This window comes from Taudactylus pleione, unplaced genomic scaffold (genome assembly GCF_031769625.1).
Source record: "Taudactylus pleione unplaced genomic scaffold, aTauple2 ptg000262l, whole genome shotgun sequence".
NCBI lineage: Eukaryota > Metazoa > Chordata > Amphibia > Anura > Myobatrachidae > Taudactylus > Taudactylus pleione.
In genome coordinates this window covers 5,765,479-5,782,500 of record NW_028284664.1, presented here as the reverse complement: position 1 = coordinate 5,782,500, position 17,022 = coordinate 5,765,479, and the positions used below count along the sequence as shown (strand labels likewise).

Sequence of the window (17,022 nt, the reverse complement as noted above, 5' to 3'; positions counted from 1 at the left end):
CATAGTTTACACTTAAAATGTATTTGTTGCTAAACAAATTTGGATATATGCAAATTATGTAACTGCTAAACTTTAAGATTGTAAATTAAGTATTGTGTGCACTATCTTTTGGCTCAATTAACAATAAAAGTAAAAAATACAGATGAATAGCATATGGTAAGTATTATAAATTAATAATATATATATATTTTGAAGCCACAACTTGGTCTCCCTAATTGTATTGGTATATGATTTAAACTAGCCCTAACATTTTATTTTTATATTTGTACATTCTGTTAGAGGTGCTTATGTGTTGTGAATGGCTCCTTGGTTTGACATCTAATACATTATGTGTTCAGTTCTTATTTTTGTGGAACAGAGTTAAAAAAATAATTTTTAGAAGTCTAGTATATTCATGGGTGCTTGGGGAGTTTCTTGATAGAACATTATGTGTAGGGGGAGAAGCTAGGCATTTGTTCTTTGTGGAAAGGGTCTTAAATCTCATGCATTAAGCAAATTAGGTGATTGCAGCATGCACCATGGGCTTCAATAATTATATAATAGCAGATTTGATTTGCTGGAGATTGTGGTTTTGTACTGTACAATTGTCTAGAGTTATGAATAGGTATTGGATAAAGAAAGATAGATTTTTCCACTGTACCAAGCAGAACCTATTGGGTGCAGCAGTGCATATTCATGCCTTCAGGCCTGGAGTGACTTGGAGGGGGCACCTGTCCCTTACGTTTCCGCTTCGACCAATAGATACACCCCTGCAAGTTCAATAAGAATTGAAGGTGGCTAAATAATTTTCTAAGTTTAAATATAACTGAGGCAGTCTGCACAATTCACACAATGATAAGTCATGTCTAACTGATGACATCATACAAGAGTTGGTCGATTTGTTCTTTGCTTGCAAAACTTCTTACCTTTTTATCTGCAGGTATCATTAAGTGGAAAAGAATTAATTTGTCCAGAGCTATATACCTAAAATATGGAACGCTTCACGAATTTGCGTGTCATCCTTGCGCAGGGGCCATGCTAATCTTCTCTGTATGGTTCCAATTTTAGTATATGTGCTGCCGAAGCAAGCACATTCCAAAAGCAAAGTCCTAAGATATATATACCCCACCATGTGCCTCAAGATTGATCTTAGGGAGAGTAAAAGATGGAAGTTAAATTCAGATGGGGTTTCAAAGACTGGAGAACACTTTACAATAAACAAGATAGAGCTACTTACTGGCAAAAAATTCAATATCCCATTAAGGAAAGGCCACCAATTTCTATACGTACCACAGTCAAATAAATTATGCAAATTAGCATGTGGAGGTTCATTTCTTTTGGAACCATAGGCTGTACAAGATTAAAATTGCTCCTAAGTACAGAACAAGTGAAGTAGGAATGGAAAATGTTAAAATAGTTTTCTAAGACTTAATAGAAGTACTGAGACAACCTGCACAATTTAGACAAGAATTGAATTTGAAAATGATATGTCATGTCGAACTGATTTTGTCATAAAAAAGTTGGTCGATTTGTTCTTTGCTTGCAAAATTTCTTGACTTTTTATCTGCAGGTATCTTAAGTGGAATCGAATTAATTTGTCCAGAGCTATATACCTAAAATATGGAACGCTTCACGAATTTGCGTGTCATCCTTGCGCAGGGGCCATGCTAATCTTCTCTGTATCGTTCCAATTTTAGTATATGTGCTGCCGAAGCAAGCACATTCCAAAAGCAAAGTCCTAAGATATATATACCCCACCATGTGCCTCAAGATTGATCTTAGGGAGAGTAAAAGATGGAAGTTAAATTCAGATGGGGTTTCAAAGACTGGAGAACACTTTACAATAAACAAGATAGAGCTACTTACTGGCAAAAAATTCAATATCCCATTAAGGAAAGGCCACCAATTTCTATACGTACCACAGTCAAATAAATTATGCAAATTAGCATGTGGAGGTTCATTTCTTTTGGAACCATAGGCTGTACAAGATTAAAATTGCTCCTAAGTACAGAACAAGTGAAGTAGGAATGGAAAATGGCAAAATAGTTTTCTAAGACTTAATAGAAGTACTGAGACAACCTGCACAATTTAGACAAGAATTGAATTTGAAAATGATATGTCATGTCGAACTGATTTTGTCATAAAAAAGTTGGTCGATTTGTTCTTTGCTTGCAAAATTTCTTGACTTTTTATCTGCAGGTATCTTAAGTGGAATCGAATTAATTTGTCCAGAGCTATATACCTAAAATATGGAACGCTTCACGAATTTGCGTGTCATCCTTGCGCAGGGGCCATGCTAATCTTCTCTGTATCGTTCCAATTTTAGTATATGTGCTGCCGAAGCAAGCACATTCCAAAAGCAAAGTCCTAAGAGTTATATACCCCACCATGTGCCTCAAGATTGATCTTAGGGAGAGTGAAAGTTGGAAGTAAAATTTAAATAGGGTTTTATAAACTGGAGAACATTAACAAGATAGAGCTGCTAACTGGCAAAAAAATTCAATATCCCATTAAGGAATAGCCATCGATTTCCATACATATCACAGTGAAACAAATTATGAAAATTGGCATGTAGAGGTTCATTTCTTCAAAACCATAGACTGTACTAGGCTAAAATTGCTTCTTTGCATTCTTTGGCTAGGATGGCACTTGACAAAAATGGGTGCTCTTTGCCAGGCACCCCTGTGCATCTAAGCAGCCAGGTTTCCAGACATCAGCAAAATCTCCAGCCAAAAAAACATTTACTGCCCATTAAATAACCATTCTTTTTTATAACTTTATAGTTTATAGCATTTAGTTTAGGGAGACTAAAGAATTTTACTTCTAAATGTTTTTAGTTTATAATACTAATCATATGCTAATCACCATTTATGTAATCGGTTAATGTCAAATAAGTGGGCAAAAAGGTAAAAAATGACATAGTTTACACTTAAAATGTATTTGTTGCTAAACAAATTTGGATATATGCAAATTATGTAACTGCTAAACTTTAAGATTGTAAATTAAGTATTGTGTGCACTATCTTTTGGCTCAATTAACAATAAAAGTAAAAAATACAGATGAATAGCATATGGTAAGTATTATAAATTAATAATATATATATATTTTGAAGCCACAACTTGGTCTCCCTAATTGTATTGGTATATGATTTAAACTAGCCCTAACATTTTATTTTTATATTTGTACATTCTGTTAGAGGTGCTTATGTGTTGTGAATGGCTCCTTGGTTTGACATCTAATACATTATGTGTTCAGTTCTTATTTTTGTGGAACAGAGTTAAAAAAATAATTTTTAGAAGTCTAGTATATTCATGGGTGCTTGGGGAGTTTCTTGATAGAACATTATGTGTAGGGGGAGAAGCTAGGCATTTGTTCTTTGTGGAAAGGGTCTTAAATCTCATGCATTAAGCAAATTAGGTGATTGCAGCATGCACCATGGGCTTCAATAATTATATAATAGCAGATTTGATTTGCTGGAGATTGTGGTTTCGTACTGTACAATTGTCTAGAGTTATGAATAGGTATTGGATAAAGAAAGATAGATTTTTCCACTGTACCAAGCAGAACCTATTGGGTGCAGCAGTGCATATTCATGCCTTCAGGCCTGGAGTGACTTGGAGGGGGCACCTGTCCCTTACGTTTCCGCTTCGACCAATAGATACACCCCTGCAAGTTCAATAAGAATTGAAGGTGGCTAAATAATTTTCTAAGTTTAAATATAACTGAGGCAGTCTGCACAATTCACACAATGATAAGTCATGTCTAACTGATGACATCATAGAAGAGTTGGTCGATTTGTTGTTTGCTTGCAAAATTTCTTACCTTTTTATCTGCAGGTATCATTAAGTGGAAAAGAATTAATTTGTCCAGAGCTATATACCTAAAATATGGAACGCTTCACGAATTTGCGTGTCATCCTTGCGCAGGGGCCATGCTAATCTTCTCTGTATCGTTCCAATTTTAGTATATGTGCTGCCGAAGCAAGCACATTCCAAAAGCAAAGTCCTAAGATATATATACCCCACCATGTGCCTCAAGATTGATCTTAGGGAGAGTAAAAGATGGAAGTTAAATTCAGATGGGGTTTCAAAGACTGGAGAACACTTTACAATAAACAAGATAGAGCTACTTACTGGCAAAAAATTCAATATCCCATTAAGGAAAGGCCACCAATTTCTATACGTACCACAGTCAAATAAATTATGCAAATTAGCATGTGGAGGTTCATTTCTTTTGGAACCATAGGCTGTACAAGATTAAAATTGCTCCTAAGTACAGAACAAGTGAAGTAGGAATGGAAAATGTTAAAATAGTTTTCTAAGACTTAATAGAAGTACTGAGACAACCTGCACAATTTAGACAAGAATTGAATTTGAAAATGATATGTCATGTCGAACTGATTTTGTCATAAAAAAGTTGGTCGATTTGTTCTTTGCTTGCAAAATTTCTTGACTTTTTATCTGCAGGTATCTTAAGTGGAATCGAATTAATTTGTCCAGAGCTATATACCTAAAATATGGAACGCTTCACGAATTTGCGTGTCATCCTTGCGCAGGGGCCATGCTAATCTTCTCTGTATCGTTCCAATTTTAGTATATGTGCTGCCGAAGCAAGCACATTCCAAAAGCAAAGTCCTAAGATATATATACCCCACCATGTGCCTCAAGATTGATCTTAGGGAGAGTAAAAGATGGAAGTTAAATTCAGATGGGGTTTCAAAGACTGGAGAACACTTTACAATAAACAAGATAGAGCTACTTACTGGCAAAAAATTCAATATCCCATTAAGGAAAGGCCACCAATTTCTATACGTACCACAGTCAAATAAATTATGCAAATTAGCATGTGGAGGTTCATTTCTTTTGGAACCATAGGCTGTACAAGATTAAAATTGCTCCTAAGTACAGAACAAGTGAAGTAGGAATGGAAAATGGCAAAATAGTTTTCTAAGACTTAATAGAAGTACTGAGACAACCTGCACAATTTAGACAAGAATTGAATTTGAAAATGATATGTCATGTCGAACTGATTTTGTCATAAAAAAGTTGGTCGATTTGTTCTTTGCTTGCAAAATTTCTTGACTTTTTATCTGCAGGTATCTTAAGTGGAATCGAATTAATTTGTCCAGAGCTATATACCTAAAATATGGAACGCTTCACGAATTTGCGTGTCATCCTTGCGCAGGGGCCATGCTAATCTTCTCTGTATCGTTCCAATTTTAGTATATGTGCTGCCGAAGCAAGCACATTCCAAAAGCAAAGTCCTAAGAGTTATATACCCCACCATGTGCCTCAAGATTGATCTTAGGGAGAGTGAAAGTTGGAAGTAAAATTTAAATAGGGTTTTATAAACTGGAGAACATTAACAAGATAGAGCTGCTAACTGGCAAAAAAATTCAATATCCCATTAAGGAATAGCCATCGATTTCCATACATATCACAGTGAAACAAATTATGAAAATTGGCATGTAGAGGTTCATTTCTTCAAAACCATAGACTGTACTAGGCTAAAATTGCTTCTTTGCATTCTTTGGCTAGGATGGCACTTGACAAAAATGGGTGCTCTTTGCCAGGCACCCCTGTGCATCTAAGCAGCCAGGTTTCCAGACATCAGCAAAATCTCCAGCCAAAAAAACATTTACTGCCCATTAAATAACCATTCTTTTTTATAACTTTATAGTTTATAGCATTTAGTTTAGGGAGACTAAAGAATTTTACTTCTAAATGTTTTTAGTTTATAATACTAATCATATGCTAATCACCATTTATGTAATCGGTTAATGTCAAATAAGTGGGCAAAAAGGTAAAAAATGACATAGTTTACACTTAAAATGTATTTGTTGCTAAACAAATTTGGATATATGCAAATTATGTAACTGCTAAACTTTAAGATTGTAAATTAAGTATTGTGTGCACTATCTTTTGGCTCAATTAACAATAAAAGTAAAAAATACAGATGAATAGCATATGGTAAGTATTATAAATTAATAATATATATATATTTTGAAGCCACAACTTGGTCTCCCTAATTGTATTGGTATATGATTTAAACTAGCCCTAACATTTTATTTTTATATTTGTACATTCTGTTAGAGGTGCTTATGTGTTGTGAATGGCTCCTTGGTTTGACATCTAATACATTATGTGTTCAGTTCTTATTTTTGTGGAACAGAGTTAAAAAAATAATTTTTAGAAGTCTAGTATATTCATGGGTGCTTGGGGAGTTTCTTGATAGAACATTATGTGTAGGGGGAGAAGCTAGGCATTTGTTCTTTGTGGAAAGGGTCTTAAATCTCATGCATTAAGCAAATTAGGTGATTGCAGCATGCACCATGGGCTTCAATAATTATATAATAGCAGATTTGATTTGCTGGAGATTGTGGTTTTGTACTGTACAATTGTCTAGAGTTATGAATAGGTATTGGATAAAGAAAGATAGATTTTTCCACTGTACCAAGCAGAACCTATTGGGTGCAGCAGTGCATATTCATGCCTTCAGGCCTGGAGTGACTTGGAGGGGGCACCTGTCCCTTACGTTTCCGCTTCGACCAATAGATACACCCCTGCAAGTTCAATAAGAATTGAAGGTGGCTAAATAATTTTCTAAGTTTAAATATAACTGAGGCAGTCTGCACAATTCACACAATGATAAGTCATGTCTAACTGATGACATCATACAAGAGTTGGTCGATTTGTTCTTTGCTTGCAAAACTTCTTACCTTTTTATCTGCAGATATCATTAAGTGGAAAAGAATTAATTTGTCCAGAGCTATATACCTAAAATATGGAACGCTTCACGAATTTGCGTGTCATCCTTGCGCAGGGGCCATGCTAATCTTCTCTGTATGGTTCCAATTTTAGTATATGTGCTGCCGAAGCAAGCACATTCCAAAAGCAAAGTCCTAAGATATATATACCCCACCATGTGCCTCAAGATTGATCTTAGGGAGAGTAAAAGATGGAAGTTAAATTCAGATGGGGTTTCAAAGACTGGAGAACACTTTACAATAAACAAGATAGAGCTACTTACTGGCAAAAAATTCAATATCCCATTAAGGAAAGGCCACCAATTTCTATACGTACCACAGTCAAATAAATTATGCAAATTAGCATGTGGAGGTTCATTTCTTTTGGAACCATAGGCTGTACAAGATTAAAATTGCTCCTAAGTACAGAACAAGTGAAGTAGGAATGGAAAATGTTAAAATAGTTTTCTAAGACTTAATAGAAGTACTGAGACAACCTGCACAATTTAGACAAGAATTGAATTTGAAAATGATATGTCATGTCGAACTGATTTTGTCATAAAAAAGTTGGTCGATTTGTTCTTTGCTTGCAAAATTTCTTGACTTTTTATCTGCAGGTATCTTAAGTGGAATCGAATTAATTTGTCCAGAGCTATATACCTAAAATATGGAACGCTTCACGAATTTGCGTGTCATCCTTGCGCAGGGGCCATGCTAATCTTCTCTGTATCGTTCCAATTTTAGTATATGTGCTGCCGAAGCAAGCACATTCCAAAAGCAAAGTCCTAAGATATATATACCCCACCATGTGCCTCAAGATTGATCTTAGGGAGAGTAAAAGATGGAAGTTAAATTCAGATGGGGTTTCAAAGACTGGAGAACACTTTACAATAAACAAGATAGAGCTACTTACTGGCAAAAAATTCAATATCCCATTAAGGAAAGGCCACCAATTTCTATACGTACCACAGTCAAATAAATTATGCAAATTAGCATGTGGAGGTTCATTTCTTTTGGAACCATAGGCTGTACAAGATTAAAATTGCTCCTAAGTACAGAACAAGTGAAGTAGGAATGGAAAATGGCAAAATAGTTTTCTAAGACTTAATAGAAGTACTGAGACAACCTGCACAATTTAGACAAGAATTGAATTTGAAAATGATATGTCATGTCGAACTGATTTTGTCATAAAAAAGTTGGTCGATTTGTTCTTTGCTTGCAAAATTTCTTGACTTTTTATCTGCAGGTATCTTAAGTGGAATCGAATTAATTTGTCCAGAGCTATATACCTAAAATATGGAACGCTTCACGAATTTGCGTGTCATCCTTGCGCAGGGGCCATGCTAATCTTCTCTGTATCGTTCCAATTTTAGTATATGTGCTGCCGAAGCAAGCACATTCCAAAAGCAAAGTCCTAAGAGTTATATACCCCACCATGTGCCTCAAGATTGATCTTAGGGAGAGTGAAAGTTGGAAGTAAAATTTAAATAGGGTTTTATAAACTGGAGAACATTAACAAGATAGAGCTGCTAACTGGCAAAAAAATTCAATATCCCATTAAGGAATAGCCATCGATTTCCATACATATCACAGTGAAACAAATTATGAAAATTGGCATGTAGAGGTTCATTTCTTCAAAACCATAGACTGTACTAGGCTAAAATTGCTTCTTTGCATTCTTTGGCTAGGATGGCACTTGACAAAAATGGGTGCTCTTTGCCAGGCACCCCTGTGCATCTAAGCAGCCAGGTTTCCAGACATCAGCAAAATCTCCAGCCAAAAAAACATTTACTGCCCATTAAATAACCATTCTTTTTTATAACTTTATAGTTTATAGCATTTAGTTTAGGGAGACTAAAGAATTTTACTTCTAAATGTTTTTAGTTTATAATACTAATCATATGCTAATCACCATTTATGTAATCGGTTAATGTCAAATAAGTGGGCAAAAAGGTAAAAAATGACATAGTTTACACTTAAAATGTATTTGTTGCTAAACAAATTTGGATATATGCAAATTATGTAACTGCTAAACTTTAAGATTGTAAATTAAGTATTGTGTGCACTATCTTTTGGCTCAATTAACAATAAAAGTAAAAAATACAGATGAATAGCATATGGTAAGTATTATAAATTAATAATATATATATATTTTGAAGCCACAACTTGGTCTCCCTAATTGTATTGGTATATGATTTAAACTAGCCCTAACATTTTATTTTTATATTTGTACATTCTGTTAGAGGTGCTTATGTGTTGTGAATGGCTCCTTGGTTTGACATCTAATACATTATGTGTTCAGTTCTTATTTTTGTGGAACAGAGTTAAAAAAATAATTTTTAGAAGTCTAGTATATTCATGGGTGCTTGGGGAGTTTCTTGATAGAACATTATGTGTAGGGGGAGAAGCTAGGCATTTGTTCTTTGTGGAAAGGGTCTTAAATCTCATGCATTAAGCAAATTAGGTGATTGCAGCATGCACCATGGGCTTCAATAATTATATAATAGCAGATTTGATTTGCTGGAGATTGTGGTTTTGTACTGTACAATTGTCTAGAGTTATGAATAGGTATTGGATAAAGAAAGATAGATTTTTCCACTGTACCAAGCAGAACCTATTGGGTGCAGCAGTGCATATTCATGCCTTCAGGCCTGGAGTGACTTGGAGGGGGCACCTGTCCCTTACGTTTCCGCTTCGACCAATAGATACACCCCTGCAAGTTCAATAAGAATTGAAGGTGGCTAAATAATTTTCTAAGTTTAAATATAACTGAGGCAGTCTGCACAATTCACACAATGATAAGTCATGTCTAACTGATGACATCATACAAGAGTTGGTCGATTTGTTCTTTGCTTGCAAAACTTCTTACCTTTTTATCTGCAGGTATCATTAAGTGGAAAAGAATTAATTTGTCCAGAGCTATATACCTAAAATATGGAACGCTTCACGAATTTGCGTGTCATCCTTGCGCAGGGGCCATGCTAATCTTCTCTGTATGGTTCCAATTTTAGTATATGTGCTGCCGAAGCAAGCACATTCCAAAAGCAAAGTCCTAAGATATATATACCCCACCATGTGCCTCAAGATTGATCTTAGGGAGAGTAAAAGATGGAAGTTAAATTCAGATGGGGTTTCAAAGACTGGAGAACACTTTACAATAAACAAGATAGAGCTACTTACTGGCAAAAAATTCAATATCCCATTAAGGAAAGGCCACCAATTTCTATACGTACCACAGTCAAATAAATTATGCAAATTAGCATGTGGAGGTTCATTTCTTTTGGAACCATAGGCTGTACAAGATTAAAATTGCTCCTAAGTACAGAACAAGTGAAGTAGGAATGGAAAATGTTAAAATAGTTTTCTAAGACTTAATAGAAGTACTGAGACAACCTGCACAATTTAGACAAGAATTGAATTTGAAAATGATATGTCATGTCGAACTGATTTTGTCATAAAAAAGTTGGTCGATTTGTTCTTTGCTTGCAAAATTTCTTGACTTTTTATCTGCAGGTATCTTAAGTGGAATCGAATTAATTTGTCCAGAGCTATATACCTAAAATATGGAACGCTTCACGAATTTGCGTGTCATCCTTGCGCAGGGGCCATGCTAATCTTCTCTGTATCGTTCCAATTTTAGTATATGTGCTGCCGAAGCAAGCACATTCCAAAAGCAAAGTCCTAAGATATATATACCCCACCATGTGCCTCAAGATTGATCTTAGGGAGAGTAAAAGATGGAAGTTAAATTCAGATGGGGTTTCAAAGACTGGAGAACACTTTACAATAAACAAGATAGAGCTACTTACTGGCAAAAAATTCAATATCCCATTAAGGAAAGGCCACCAATTTCTATACGTACCACAGTCAAATAAATTATGCAAATTAGCATGTGGAGGTTCATTTCTTTTGGAACCATAGGCTGTACAAGATTAAAATTGCTCCTAAGTACAGAACAAGTGAAGTAGGAATGGAAAATGGCAAAATAGTTTTCTAAGACTTAATAGAAGTACTGAGACAACCTGCACAATTTAGACAAGAATTGAATTTGAAAATGATATGTCATGTCGAACTGATTTTGTCATAAAAAAGTTGGTCGATTTGTTCTTTGCTTGCAAAATTTCTTGACTTTTTATCTGCAGGTATCTTAAGTGGAATCGAATTAATTTGTCCAGAGCTATATACCTAAAATATGGAACGCTTCACGAATTTGCGTGTCATCCTTGCGCAGGGGCCATGCTAATCTTCTCTGTATCGTTCCAATTTTAGTATATGTGCTGCCGAAGCAAGCACATTCCAAAAGCAAAGTCCTAAGAGTTATATACCCCACCATGTGCCTCAAGATTGATCTTAGGGAGAGGGAAAGTTGGAAGTAAAATTTAAATAGGGTTTTATAAACTGGAGAACATTAACAAGATAGAGCTGCTAACTGGCAAAAAAATTCAATATCCCATTAAGGAATAGCCATCGATTTCCATACATATCACAGTGAAACAAATTATGAAAATTGGCATGTAGAGGTTCATTTCTTCAAAACCATAGACTGTACTAGGCTAAAATTGCTTCTTTGCATTCTTTGGCTAGGATGGCACTTGACAAAAATGGGTGCTCTTTGCCAGGCACCCCTGTGCATCTAAGCAGCCAGGTTTCCAGACATCAGCAAAATCTCCAGCCAAAAAAACATTTACTGCCCATTAAATAACCATTCTTTTTTATAACTTTATAGTTTATAGCATTTAGTTTAGGGAGACTAAAGAATTTTACTTCTAAATGTTTTTAGTTTATAATACTAATCATATGCTAATCACCATTTATGTAATCGGTTAATGTCAAATAAGTGGGCAAAAAGGTAAAAAATGACATAGTTTACACTTAAAATGTATTTGTTGCTAAACAAATTTGGATATATGCAAATTATGTAACTGCTAAACATTAAGATTGTAAATTAAGTATTGTGTGCACTATCTTTTGGCTCAATTAACAATAAAAGTAAAAAATACAGATGAATAGCATATGGTAAGTATTATAAATTAATAATATATATATATTTTGAAGCCACAACTTGGTCTCCCTAATTGTATTGGTATATGATTTAAACTAGCCCTAACATTTTATTTTTATATTTGTACATTCTGTTAGAGGTGCTTATGTGTTGTGAATGGCTCCTTGGTTTGACATCTAATACATTATGTGTTCAGTTCTTATTTTTGTGGAACAGAGTTAAAAAAATAATTTTTAGAAGTCTAGTATATTCATGGGTGCTTGGGGAGTTTCTTGATAGAACATTATGTGTAGGGGGAGAAGCTAGGCATTTGTTCTTTGTGGAAAGGGTCTTAAATCTCATGCATTAAGCAAATTAGGTGATTGCAGCATGCACCATGGGCTTCAATAATTATATAATAGCAGATTTGATTTGCTGGAGATTGTGGTTTTGTACTGTACAATTGTCTAGAGTTATGAATAGGTATTGGATAAAGAAAGATAGATTTTTCCACTGTACCAAGCAGAACCTATTGGGTGCAGCAGTGCATATTCATGCCTTCAGGCCTGGAGTGACTTGGAGGGGGCACCTGTCCCTTACGTTTCCGCTTCGACCAATAGATACACCCCTGCAAGTTCAATAAGAATTGAAGGTGGCTAAATAATTTTCTAAGTTTAAATATAACTGAGGCAGTCTGCACAATTCACACAATGATAAGTCATGTCTAACTGATGACATCATACAAGAGTTGGTCGATTTGTTCTTTGCTTGCAAAACTTCTTACCTTTTTATCTGCAGGTATCATTAAGTGGAAAAGAATTAATTTGTCCAGAGCTATATACCTAAAATATGGAACGCTTCACGAATTTGCGTGTCATCCTTGCGCAGGGGCCATGCTAATCTTCTCTGTATGGTTCCAATTTTAGTATATGTGCTGCCGAAGCAAGCACATTCCAAAAGCAAAGTCCTAAGATATATATACCCCACCATGTGCCTCAAGATTGATCTTAGGGAGAGTAAAAGATGGAAGTTAAATTCAGATGGGGTTTCAAAGACTGGAGAACACTTTACAATAAACAAGATAGAGCTACTTACTGGCAAAAAATTCAATATCCCATTAAGGAAAGGCCACCAATTTCTATACGTACCACAGTCAAATAAATTATGCAAATTAGCATGTGGAGGTTCATTTCTTTTGGAACCATAGGCTGTACAAGATTAAAATTGCTCCTAAGTACAGAACAAGTGAAGTAGGAATGGAAAATGTTAAAATAGTTTTCTAAGACTTAATAGAAGTACTGAGACAACCTGCACAATTTAGACAAGAATTGAATTTGAAAATGATATGTCATGTCGAACTGATTTTGTCATAAAAAAGTTGGTCGATTTGTTCTTTGCTTGCAAAATTTCTTGACTTTTTATCTGCAGGTATCTTAAGTGGAATCGAATTAATTTGTCCAGAGCTATATACCTAAAATATGGAACGCTTCACGAATTTGCGTGTCATCCTTGCGCAGGGGCCATGCTAATCTTCTCTGTATCGTTCCAATTTTAGTATATGTGCTGCCGAAGCAAGCACATTCCAAAAGCAAAGTCCTAAGATATATATACCCCACCATGTGCCTCAAGATTGATCTTAGGGAGAGTAAAAGATGGAAGTTAAATTCAGATGGGGTTTCAAAGACTGGAGAACACTTTACAATAAACAAGATAGAGCTACTTACTGGCAAAAAATTCAATATCCCATTAAGGAAAGGCCACCAATTTCTATACGTACCACAGTCAAATAAATTATGCAAATTAGCATGTGGAGGTTCATTTCTTTTGGAACCATAGGCTGTACAAGATTAAAATTGCTCCTAAGTACAGAACAAGTGAAGTAGGAATGGAAAATGGCAAAATAGTTTTCTAAGACTTAATAGAAGTACTGAGACAACCTGCACAATTTAGACAAGAATTGAATTTGAAAATGATATGTCATGTCGAACTGATTTTGTCATAAAAAAGTTGGTCGATTTGTTCTTTGCTTGCAAAATTTCTTGACTTTTTATCTGCAGGTATCTTAAGTGGAATCGAATTAATTTGTCCAGAGCTATATACCTAAAATATGGAACGCTTCACGAATTTGCGTGTCATCCTTGCGCAGGGGCCATGCTAATCTTCTCTGTATCGTTCCAATTTTAGTATATGTGCTGCCGAAGCAAGCACATTCCAAAAGCAAAGTCCTAAGAGTTATATACCCCACCATGTGCCTCAAGATTGATCTTAGGGAGAGGGAAAGTTGGAAGTAAAATTTAAATAGGGTTTTATAAACTGGAGAACATTAACAAGATAGAGCTGCTAACTGGCAAAAAAATTCAATATCCCATTAAGGAATAGCCATCGATTTCCATACATATCACAGTGAAACAAATTATGAAAATTGGCATGTAGAGGTTCATTTCTTCAAAACCATAGACTGTACTAGGCTAAAATTGCTTCTTTGCATTCTTTGGCTAGGATGGCACTTGACAAAAATGGGTGCTCTTTGCCAGGCACCCCTGTGCATCTAAGCAGCCAGGTTTCCAGACATCAGCAAAATCTCCAGCCAAAAAAACATTTACTGCCCATTAAATAACCATTCTTTTTTATAACTTTATAGTTTATAGCATTTAGTTTAGGGAGACTAAAGAATTTTACTTCTAAATGTTTTTAGTTTATAATACTAATCATATGCTAATCACCATTTATGTAATCGGTTAATGTCAAATAAGTGGGCAAAAAGGTAAAAAATGACATAGTTTACACTTAAAATGTATTTGTTGCTAAACAAATTTGGATATATGCAAATTATGTAACTGCTAAACTTTAAGATTGTAAATTAAGTATTGTGTGCACTATCTTTTGGCTCAATTAACAATAAAAGTAAAAAATACAGATGAATAGCATATGGTAAGTATTATAAATTAATAATATATATATATTTTGAAGCCACAACTTGGTCTCCCTAATTGTATTGGTATATGATTTAAACTAGCCCTAACATTTTATTTTTATATTTGTACATTCTGTTAGAGGTGCTTATGTGTTGTGAATGGCTCCTTGGTTTGACATCTAATACATTATGTGTTCAGTTCTTATTTTTGTGGAACAGAGTTAAAAAAATAATTTTTAGAAGTCTAGTATATTCATGGGTGCTTGGGGAGTTTCTTGATAGAACATTATGTGTAGGGGGAGAAGCTAGGCATTTGTTCTTTGTGGAAAGGGTCTTAAATCTCATGCATTAAGCAAATTAGGTGATTGCAGCATGCACCATGGGCTTCAATAATTATATAATAGCAGATTTGATTTGCTGGAGATTGTGGTTTTGTACTGTACAATTGTCTAGAGTTATGAATAGGTATTGGATAAAGAAAGATAGATTTTTCCACTGTACCAAGCAGAACCTATTGGGTGCAGCAGTGCATATTCATGCCTTCAGGCCTGGAGTGACTTGGAGGGGGCACCTGTCCCTTACGTTTCCGCTTCGACCAATAGATACACCCCTGCAAGTTCAATAAGAATTGAAGGTGGCTAAATAATTTTCTAAGTTTAAATATAACTGAGGCAGTCTGCACAATTCACACAATGATAAGTCATGTCTAACTGATGACATCATACAAGAGTTGGTCGATTTGTTCTTTGCTTGCAAAACTTCTTACCTTTTTATCTGCAGGTATCATTAAGTGGAAAAGAATTAATTTGTCCAGAGCTATATACCTAAAATATGGAACGCTTCACGAATTTGCGTGTCATCCTTGCGCAGGGGCCATGCTAATCTTCTCTGTATGGTTCCAATTTTAGTATATGTGCTGCCGAAGCAAGCACATTCCAAAAGCAAAGTCCTAAGATATATATACCCCACCATGTGCCTCAAGATTGATCTTAGGGAGAGTAAAAGATGGAAGTTAAATTCAGATGGGGTTTCAAAGACTGGAGAACACTTTACAATAAACAAGATAGAGCTACTTACTGGCAAAAAATTCAATATCCCATTAAGGAAAGGCCACCAATTTCTATACGTACCACAGTCAAATAAATTATGCAAATTAGCATGTGGAGGTTCATTTCTTTTGGAACCATAGGCTGTACAAGATTAAAATTGCTCCTAAGTACAGAACAAGTGAAGTAGGAATGGAAAATGTTAAAATAGTTTTCTAAGACTTAATAGAAGTACTGAGACAACCTGCACAATTTAGACAAGAATTGAATTTGAAAATGATATGTCATGTCGAACTGATTTTGTCATAAAAAAGTTGGTCGATTTGTTCTTTGCTTGCAAAATTTCTTGACTTTTTATCTGCAGGTATCTTAAGTGGAATCGAATTAATTTGTCCAGAGCTATATACCTAAAATATGGAACGCTTCACGAATTTGCGTGTCATCCTTGCGCAGGGGCCATGCTAATCTTCTCTGTATCGTTCCAATTTTAGTATATGTGCTGCCGAAGCAAGCACATTCCAAAAGCAAAGTCCTAAGATATATATACCCCACCATGTGCCTCAAGATTGATCTTAGGGAGAGTAAAAGATGGAAGTTAAATTCAGATGGGGTTTCAAAGACTGGAGAACACTTTACAATAAACAAGATAGAGCTACTTACTGGCAAAAAATTCAATATCCCATTAAGGAAAGGCCACCAATTTCTATACGTACCACAGTCAAATAAATTATGCAAATTAGCATGTGGAGGTTCATTTCTTTTGGAACCATAGGCTGTACAAGATTAAAATTGCTCCTAAGTACAGAACAAGTGAAGTAGGAATGGAAAATGGCAAAATAGTTTTCTAAGACTTAATAGAAGTACTGAGACAACCTGCACAATTTAGACAAGAATTGAATTTGAAAATGATATGTCATGTCGAACTGATTTTGTCATAAAAAAGTTGGTCGATTTGTTCTTTGCTTGCAAAATTTCTTGACTTTTTATCTGCAGGTATCTTAAGTGGAATCGAATTAATTTGTCCAGAGCTATATACCTAAAATATGGAACGCTTCACGAATTTGCGTGTCATCCTTGCGCAGGGGCCATGCTAATCTTCTCTGTATCGTTCCAATTTTAGTATATGTGCTGCCGAAGCAAGCACATTCCAAAAGCAAAGTCCTAAGAGTTATATACCCCACCATGTGCCTCAAGATTGATCTTAGGGAGAGGGAAAGTTGGAAGTAAAATTTAAATAGGGTTTTATAAACTGGAGAACATTAACAAGATAGAGCTGCTAACTGGCAAAAAAATTCAATATCCCATTAAGGAATAGCCATCGATTTCCATACATATCACAGTGAAACAAATTATGAAA

General features: G+C 35.1%; 18 non-coding genes across 18 annotated transcripts; all 18 read right to left on the bottom strand.

The window, feature by feature from the left end:
- Positions 1 to 964: 964 nt before the first annotated feature.
- LOC148514506 (U6 spliceosomal RNA) lies at positions 965 to 1,071 on the bottom strand. The gene has a single exon (XR_015879585.1). It is a non-coding gene; the product is annotated as a U6 spliceosomal RNA (small nuclear RNA).
- A 522-nt stretch (positions 1,072 to 1,593) lies between these two features.
- On the bottom strand, positions 1,594 to 1,700 carry LOC148514505 (U6 spliceosomal RNA). The gene has a single exon (XR_015879998.1). It is a non-coding gene; the product is annotated as a U6 spliceosomal RNA (small nuclear RNA).
- Positions 1,701 to 2,222: 522 nt separating this feature from the next.
- On the bottom strand, positions 2,223 to 2,329 carry LOC148514504 (U6 spliceosomal RNA). The gene has a single exon (XR_015879997.1). It is a non-coding gene; the product is annotated as a U6 spliceosomal RNA (small nuclear RNA).
- Positions 2,330 to 3,860: 1,531 nt separating this feature from the next.
- On the bottom strand, positions 3,861 to 3,967 carry LOC148514503 (U6 spliceosomal RNA). The gene has a single exon (XR_015879996.1). It is a non-coding gene; the product is annotated as a U6 spliceosomal RNA (small nuclear RNA).
- Positions 3,968 to 4,489: 522 nt separating this feature from the next.
- Positions 4,490 to 4,596, bottom strand: LOC148514502 (U6 spliceosomal RNA). The gene has a single exon (XR_015879995.1). It is a non-coding gene; the product is annotated as a U6 spliceosomal RNA (small nuclear RNA).
- A 522-nt stretch (positions 4,597 to 5,118) lies between these two features.
- On the bottom strand, positions 5,119 to 5,225 carry LOC148514501 (U6 spliceosomal RNA). The gene has a single exon (XR_015879994.1). It is a non-coding gene; the product is annotated as a U6 spliceosomal RNA (small nuclear RNA).
- A 1,531-nt stretch (positions 5,226 to 6,756) lies between these two features.
- LOC148514500 (U6 spliceosomal RNA) lies at positions 6,757 to 6,863 on the bottom strand. Its single transcript, XR_015879584.1, has one exon. It is a non-coding gene; the product is annotated as a U6 spliceosomal RNA (small nuclear RNA).
- Positions 6,864 to 7,385: 522 nt separating this feature from the next.
- On the bottom strand, positions 7,386 to 7,492 carry LOC148514499 (U6 spliceosomal RNA). Its single transcript, XR_015879992.1, has one exon. It is a non-coding gene; the product is annotated as a U6 spliceosomal RNA (small nuclear RNA).
- A 522-nt stretch (positions 7,493 to 8,014) lies between these two features.
- LOC148514498 (U6 spliceosomal RNA) lies at positions 8,015 to 8,121 on the bottom strand. The gene has a single exon (XR_015879991.1). It is a non-coding gene; the product is annotated as a U6 spliceosomal RNA (small nuclear RNA).
- A 1,531-nt stretch (positions 8,122 to 9,652) lies between these two features.
- On the bottom strand, positions 9,653 to 9,759 carry LOC148514497 (U6 spliceosomal RNA). The gene has a single exon (XR_015879583.1). It is a non-coding gene; the product is annotated as a U6 spliceosomal RNA (small nuclear RNA).
- Positions 9,760 to 10,281: 522 nt separating this feature from the next.
- On the bottom strand, positions 10,282 to 10,388 carry LOC148514496 (U6 spliceosomal RNA). The gene has a single exon (XR_015879990.1). It is a non-coding gene; the product is annotated as a U6 spliceosomal RNA (small nuclear RNA).
- Positions 10,389 to 10,910: 522 nt separating this feature from the next.
- LOC148514495 (U6 spliceosomal RNA) lies at positions 10,911 to 11,017 on the bottom strand. Its single transcript, XR_015879989.1, has one exon. It is a non-coding gene; the product is annotated as a U6 spliceosomal RNA (small nuclear RNA).
- A 1,531-nt stretch (positions 11,018 to 12,548) lies between these two features.
- LOC148514494 (U6 spliceosomal RNA) lies at positions 12,549 to 12,655 on the bottom strand. The gene has a single exon (XR_015879582.1). It is a non-coding gene; the product is annotated as a U6 spliceosomal RNA (small nuclear RNA).
- A 522-nt stretch (positions 12,656 to 13,177) lies between these two features.
- Positions 13,178 to 13,284, bottom strand: LOC148514493 (U6 spliceosomal RNA). Its single transcript, XR_015879988.1, has one exon. It is a non-coding gene; the product is annotated as a U6 spliceosomal RNA (small nuclear RNA).
- A 522-nt stretch (positions 13,285 to 13,806) lies between these two features.
- LOC148514492 (U6 spliceosomal RNA) lies at positions 13,807 to 13,913 on the bottom strand. Its single transcript, XR_015879987.1, has one exon. It is a non-coding gene; the product is annotated as a U6 spliceosomal RNA (small nuclear RNA).
- Positions 13,914 to 15,444: 1,531 nt separating this feature from the next.
- On the bottom strand, positions 15,445 to 15,551 carry LOC148514491 (U6 spliceosomal RNA). Its single transcript, XR_015879581.1, has one exon. It is a non-coding gene; the product is annotated as a U6 spliceosomal RNA (small nuclear RNA).
- Positions 15,552 to 16,073: 522 nt separating this feature from the next.
- Positions 16,074 to 16,180, bottom strand: LOC148514490 (U6 spliceosomal RNA). The gene has a single exon (XR_015879986.1). It is a non-coding gene; the product is annotated as a U6 spliceosomal RNA (small nuclear RNA).
- Positions 16,181 to 16,702: 522 nt separating this feature from the next.
- Positions 16,703 to 16,809, bottom strand: LOC148514489 (U6 spliceosomal RNA). The gene has a single exon (XR_015879985.1). It is a non-coding gene; the product is annotated as a U6 spliceosomal RNA (small nuclear RNA).
- Positions 16,810 to 17,022: the final 213 nt, after the last annotated feature.